Source organism: Castor canadensis, chromosome 6, assembly GCF_047511655.1.
Source record: "Castor canadensis chromosome 6, mCasCan1.hap1v2, whole genome shotgun sequence".
Taxonomy (NCBI): domain Eukaryota; kingdom Metazoa; phylum Chordata; class Mammalia; order Rodentia; family Castoridae; genus Castor; species Castor canadensis.
In genome coordinates, this window is record NC_133391.1 from 127,530,669 (window position 1) to 127,537,743 (window position 7,075).

The following is a 7,075-nucleotide window of genomic DNA, read 5'->3' on the forward strand; positions in this document are numbered from 1 at the left end:
CTATTTGCACATGCTTTGCAGTAAATCATCAAAGCGAACAGACTCCACCTTTCAGAAATGAGCCCATTAGACAAACTTAAGTAACTGAAAACCACTAAATGGTAGAAGAGAACATAATCACACTGTTTACTGTGAGACAAAGTCTTCACTGGATTAAAATAAAAGCACACAAGGGAGGGTGAAAGGGAGGTAATCGTACAAAATGTATTTGAGACACCTCAAAAATAGAAGGAAAGCTGTTAAATCTAAAATAAAGCTTAGAAAATCCATTCTTGTTACAGCACTACACCAAGCACTGCTGTATCTCTTTGTCACACCATGAAACCACCATTCCTAAACATTTTTCAAAACTTAGCAAGTCAACCATTCTCCAGCCAAGAGGCTGGTCTACAAGCTATATAATGGGAACAAATTTCACATTTTTAAGTTTCCATACTATTTTTAGTATCCATTTTTGTGACTACTGTATTCTACACTGGAACTTTTTAAAAAATAATCGAGTTCACTCATATAATTGATAATGAAATGTGTTACATTCAAAAGGCTACAAATCGTCTAGGCGGGGGTCAGCAAACGTTTCCCATAATGGCTCTGAAATTAAGTATTTTAGGCTTTTCAAGCCATAAAGTCTGTGCTACTCAACTGTGTTGTTATGAAAACAGTCACAATTAGTAAACTCCTATGGTCTGAATGTTGTGTGCCCTCAAAATTCTTACATTGAGACCAAGTGTTACGGGATTTGGGGGGGGTGGGTATCTTTTGAAGTAGTGGTTCCACCCTCATGAATACCAGACAGACCCCTCTCAGCGCCTTCCACCATGTGAGAACACAGCAGGAAGGTATCCATGAATAAGGAAAGGGGCCCTTGCCAGACTCCAAATTTGCCAGCACACTGATCTGGAGACTTTCCAGCCTCCAAAACTATAATAAATAAATTTCTATTGTTCATAAGCCACTGAGTTTTCAGTATTTTGTTGTGGTAGCATGAAAGGACTAAGGCATAAACTAATGAATGATTATGGTCCAATAAAACCTTACTTATGGATTCTCAAATTTTAATTTCATACAATTTTACACATTACAAAACAGTATTCGTGTTTTAATGATTTTTCTAGCCACAAAAAAAAATTATGAAAACCATTTTTGGTTTGCAGGCTGTACATAAACAGGTCGCAAGCCAGATTTGGCCTGCAGGCCAGAAATTTTATGATCTTGACTGATACAGATTACCCTAATATTCAAAAATAGAAATCCAAACACCATCAACTGCAGTTTTGAAATGTGGTTATCTTTTAAATCTAGAGACGGCAGGATGCTACTGTATTTTCTGAAATAGAAACCATGCTATTCAGGCTATTTGAAAGTCCTGGTCTCTAAAATGTTAAATGAGAGTATATGTCTTTTTAGTAACACTTAAATATATCTTAACTTCCTTTGGGAATGACTTAAAACTTGGCAGTACTCATATTAGCAGAGTGAGGTTTTTGTTTTGAGAGAAGGGCTTACTACGTATCCCAGACTGGCCCTGAACTAGCTATGTATGTAGCCTAGGTTGACCTCAAATTCATGGTCCTCCTATCTCAGGCTTGTGAGGGCCAGATTACAGGTTTGCATCATCATACCTGGTCCAAGCACGGTATTTTTTAGGTCCATTCTTGGATAGTTAGGTTCTCTCCTTACTCCTGTAAGTCAGCTAACCATTAAATCACTGTGCCAATTAAAAATTTCTGTAGCATAATAAAAACTATTTTCTGAAGCTTCATTAGAATCAAAGTGCTGTGTCTACAATAAATATGAGAAGAAATACAGGATAAGATACAGGCCTTTGAGAACATGGGATTAGCCAACCTTCTTTGAGAGTTTGGCCAAAGTGTGGCAAGGTAAATACCTTATAAAATATGCAACATATATATTCAAACCTGGTTCCATGTGTCAGTGGACGATTCAGAGTATTCTTACCAACTCTATAAAACGATTCTGAGTAACAAAAGCTGCTCTAATTCCAAGGTCACCTCCAGCAGTTAATGTAGTGTTTCTTACATGGCCTTTTAAACTAGTACTGATAGTCTGTACTGAGCCTTTACTATCTGGTCAACCTCTGGGGCTGTGACCAACCATCTTTTCTGTGTGCAGTGCCCCTTGAAGGGTGGGGAAAGAAGGGCACAGACACAAATGGAAGAAGTTTCTTCTTTTGTCAGTTTTGCTCAAGCAAGTGTGAGAAATCTGCTAAGTAGACTTAAGCTTTTCATCTTGAACCTCCACAGGGAAAGAAACAAACTAAAACCAGAGTGGCTTGCCCTAGGTATCTGAAGATCAGTGATTCGTTCAGAACACACATATTTTTATTTTGGGATACTAAACTACCTTAAGTCAGCATTTAGAGAAGAATACTATTTGGCAAAACATTTATTTTGGATCTGGGAATAATGATTGGCTTCATAGTATAACCTTTTAAAATTATTAACAATTCCATTTGCCCAGATCTTGATCACACAGGAAAAAAGCAAAAATGCAATTTCTTAGAAGGGTTATCCAGCAAGTGGTCAGATTATCAGTGACCTAGATAAGAACAGATACAGTCCAAGAAATGTTGGCTCCCAGATAAAAGGGGAAAGCAAGGCATTATTTCATTACTTCTTTCACTTTATAATTATTTGTGTACTTTAAATATTTATGGTTTCCAAATAAATGAGTAGGCTCCCCACAATCTAAGGTATCTATCAAACAACTAGTGGCTCATGAACAATGTTTTTCTAAATGTAAGTTGTGATTCATTAAGAGGGAAAAAAATTAATGTTGTGGGTCATAGAGAACATTTTTCTAATGGAATATTACTGAGAGCATTAACAAGCATGGCATGTTTTAAGGGTTAAGTTTTGTCCTATAAGACTTCTGTTTCTCCTACTTACAGTAATGCACATGTGTACTGCACTGTGATATAAAGTTTCTTACTTTGAAGAAGGACAGTCTAAAATTGGCTTGATATGCCTGTCAGCCCTAAGTTAAAATAAAAAACAAGCAATCAGAAAAACAGTCAGACCTGGAAATAAAAATTGCAGAGTAATCATCACTTAGTGGCTATCATTTAGATAAGTGTCCCCTAAAGGTCCATGTGTTAAAGGCTTGGTCCCCAGGGTGGCACTGCTAGGAGATGGTAGAAACACTAGGAAGTGGGACCTACTGGAAGGTCCTTAGGTCACTGCAGGTAGACCTTTGAAGGAGACTGTGTACAATGGTCTCTTCCTGGTCCTCTTTCCCTTTGCTTCCTAGTTCAAGAGGTAGGCAGGTTTGCTCTTCCATGCACTCCTACCTTGCCAAAGACCCACAGCCATGAGGCAAGGTGATCATGCGTGGGAAACTCCAAAACTGAATCAAAATGAACCTTGCCTCTTTGTTTCCTGTCCATGAGGCAGTTTGTGCCACCACAAGGTCCTCACCAATTGCCATCTGGCATGATCACCAGAGGAACAAAACAATTAAGTGTGCCTTGTCTTGGTCTGTAACTTTCCAAAACTGTGAACTAAAATAACCCTTTTCTCTTTATAATTATCTTGATTATTTTGCTAGAGTAACATAAAACCAACTACCATAGTGGCATAGGAAGGTTTGGGGTGGTTGGTATTATCTAAGAAATCGGCATCAGGAAGGAGAAAAGAGCCCAACCTCAAACTCTGAGGACATCAACATTCTGAAGGTGGACAGAACCAGCAAGGCCAAATGAAGGAGTGGTGGGAAGCTTAGAGGAAAACCAAGGAGCTGAGGCTTCCCCTCAGTTAAGTTAAAAAGGAAGTATCTTTACATTTCCCAGTTTTTAAAAGTTAGGTGAGAATGAATAAAGGGTTGCAGAATAGCTCTCAGGTAAAAAAGGTAACAAGAATCTTACAAAATCTGGATTCCACTAACACATATCTAGGAATACTTGTTTGATACTTTACAGTGAGTACTGTATACCCAGATGAAGTTAGTATCCACTTAAACCATCTATGTGCATGCTTGAGGACAACCAAAAGACAATCATAATAGTTAATGGTTTTAGAGAGGTGTGCTGTCTTTCTAAAGGTGCCAAAGCACATCACAATGAATCTTATCTTTAAAATGATTTTTACAGTCTTCTTGCAAATCTCATACAAAATTCCCTGAAAGTAAAGAAATATTCTTTATAATCTATAAGCAAATGCTCCTGACAGAACTATAATGGAATAGCAGGACTGCCCTTTATTTAGACTGGAGTTGTTCCAAAGCTATTATTCTGAGCCTGTCAATAAAAACCACAGCCTCTCATGTCCTGGGCAGCAGCCTCATTTAAAGGTAATGGGGCTCTCTTGAAACATGTAAGATCTAGCATCATGACTACTTTAAATATCTTTGCCCTAGCTCACAACTTCTTACAAATAGCACATTTGCACGCTTGGTCTTTATAAAACAGAGCATTTCCTAGAGTAGGATGGCAACTTCATCAATATTTACTTAGAAAAGCAGCAACTACTGCTCAGTACAACCAGTATGTTATAAAATCAGGATGATGGTATTGAAATAGGCCTTAAAAGTTAAATGAGATTCCTCATTTAATAGGTAAGAAGCTAAGAGCTTTCCCCACGTGGTCCACAAGAGAAAAACTGGCTATCAGAGTGAGTCACATGAAGGCTTCAGCTTCAGTTCTACTACTTGTCCATCACAGAATCATCACAGTTTTTCCACTTTAAAAATAAGGGTACCAACTAACCTCACGCAAGAGTTTGAAAGCACATAACACAATGCTGACACATGGGAAGTACTCAAAAGTGAGTCCCTCTCCCCACCTCAGTCTCCATTCTTTTTCTTCTCCTTGTCCAAGGCAAAGCCCAAATTGGGACCCTACTCTGATTCCTCAATGACTTTATCCATCTACACAAAAGAAAAGGGCCCAAGAACATACTCAAATGTTTTTATTGGTCTTTATTGAAATACAAAACGAACACTAAGTAGTTTCTTACAACATTTAAATTTAAGCTCAATCCAAAAGGCAGCAATACTTTAAGGTAAGGAAAGAGAAAGAAGAAAACCAAGAACCTTTAATGACGTAAGGAGAAAACAGTATCACAGGGGTCAAGGCTGGAATTCCATACAAATGTGTATTAGTATCAAACGCCAGAGAAAGATCAAGGAGAAGTAGAAACCAAAATACCTACAAATTAGCTACAAAATCGGTGGTGACCTTGAAGAGAGAGGTTCCAGAGGCAGGGATGAAAAACTGAAGACAGTATCAGAAATCAAAAGAATAACAGGTGCTAAATTATCCAATCAATGGAAACAGTCACTCATTTGAAGCACTTATTAATGAGAAAAATCAAGCAATAATCAGATGTAGAGGCAAGATCTGAAAGTAGGACCTAAAAGCACCAACTCTGAAATCAGACCATCTAGATTCACATTTCAGTTCTGCCAAGTAATAGCAGTGTGACCTTAGAATTACTTACCCTGTGCCTCAGTTTCCACAACTATAAAGTAAGGTTAAGTTTCTCTTATCTTCAAAGAAAGGTTCTCTTCTCTGTATTACAAGGGGCTAGAAGTCTAACAACATATTCAAACTCCCTTGTCAACTATATTACAGTTGGTTTCTGCCCATGGAAAACACTGGGAGAGACAGCAAGATGAGACAAAATGCCTTTTCGTTCCCTTGTTTCTTGTGGTACCTGACTTCGACAGCAAATGCAGGTTCCAGAATCATCTGTGGTGGTTTCAAAGCAGCAGAACCAGTGAAGCTCTCCAGCAAATCTCTAGAGCACCCAGCTCATGAAGAAGTTGTCTGACACCTGGTATTGGTAACATCCCCTCTTCCTCTTTTGCTCCTTCAAGAATCACCTGCGTGATGCACCCAAGCACACACATAAATACACACATTCACTCTTTTGCTGATCTATCATCACCCTCCCACGTGATATTTCCTGTTGTTCCTCCAGTCCTCCCAAAAGCACTATAACCAATTTTCTGTTTAAATGCTTCTCTGCTTAAAATATCTAACATTTCTTTCATTTTCCTGACTGAACACTAACAACACCTACATCTTATGGAGGTTATTGTAATAAAAAGAGTTTTAAAAGTAAAATACTTTGGATAACTGGCTGGTGCCTAGAAAGCATTTTATAAATATTAACAGCTGTTGCTCTGCAAGCACCTTAAAATCCACACGTATAAAATGTAGGTTCTAGATCAGGAGGATTGCAGCTTAAAGCAAGCCCAGACAAATAGTTCAAGAGACCCTATCTTGAAAAATACCCAACTCAAAAAAGAGCTGGCAGAGTGGCTCAAGCAGTAGAGCACCTGCCTAGCAAGCATTGAGGCCCTCAGTTCAAAATCTTAGTACCACCCATAAAATAAAAATAAATAACAAGTGAAGGTTCTTGCCCCCACCATAGACTAAATAGTCCCATCATCCATTCTTTCTCCCAGGCTCCAAATCTGAGTAGTTACCTTTTTGCACATACACCAGTATGCAAAATCTATAGGAGGTTCCTTCTTGACACATCCTCCCACTTCCCTTCACCACATGTAAGCCCATCATTTAATCTTGATCAAGGTCTTCCCCTCCCCAAAGACTTCTCTGCTTGCAGGTTCCACTTCATTCTATACTACCCAAAGGACTACCCAAAGTATTGGATGTCACTCCCTTCACAGAACTGTTAGTGGTGGTCAAAGTCAAGAGCCCATTCAGCCACTTAAAAGTCTTCCGAAGTTAACCCCTGCCTACTTAATAATAGTTCCCAATATACACACTCTATTCACATTCTCAAATGTTTTACCCTCCCCTCAACTGCATCAGAATTTCTTGGCATTCCCCAATCATTGCCCTTGGGTCCCTACCTCTCTTCGTACAAGAAGAGAGGTCTGGATGCAAGGTTCTTCCAAGCCTTTGTTAGATCCCTTCTACCTCAATCAGAACTAACCCTTTCTAGTCTTTCCTGCCATTTCACCAAACCACCCACCGCTACTGTAATCTACTGCCATATGTGTTAGAAGTTGCAAGTACCAACCTCTTAATCATTAACCCTTAAATGTTCTTCATACAGCAGAGCTTCCCAGTATGAGATGAAAGTTG

The 7,075-nt window shown here is 38.8% G+C and overlaps 1 protein-coding gene and 1 long non-coding RNA gene across 2 annotated transcripts in view; both read right to left on the reverse strand.

Annotated features, from left to right (window-relative positions):
- Window positions 1-7,075, reverse strand: part of Zswim6 (zinc finger SWIM-type containing 6) — a 191,178-nt gene that overhangs the window by 153,216 nt on the left and 30,887 nt on the right. The window lies entirely within an intron of this gene.
- LOC141424196 (uncharacterized) overlaps window positions 1-7,075 on the reverse strand; it is a 52,790-nt gene that overhangs the window by 26,544 nt on the left and 19,171 nt on the right. Inside the window, exon 2 of the long non-coding RNA XR_012449164.1 lies at window positions 1-5,841. This exon is cut by the window's left edge and continues 26,544 nt beyond it. This is a non-coding gene — a long non-coding RNA (uncharacterized lncRNA). The remainder of the gene's footprint in view (window positions 5,842-7,075) is intronic.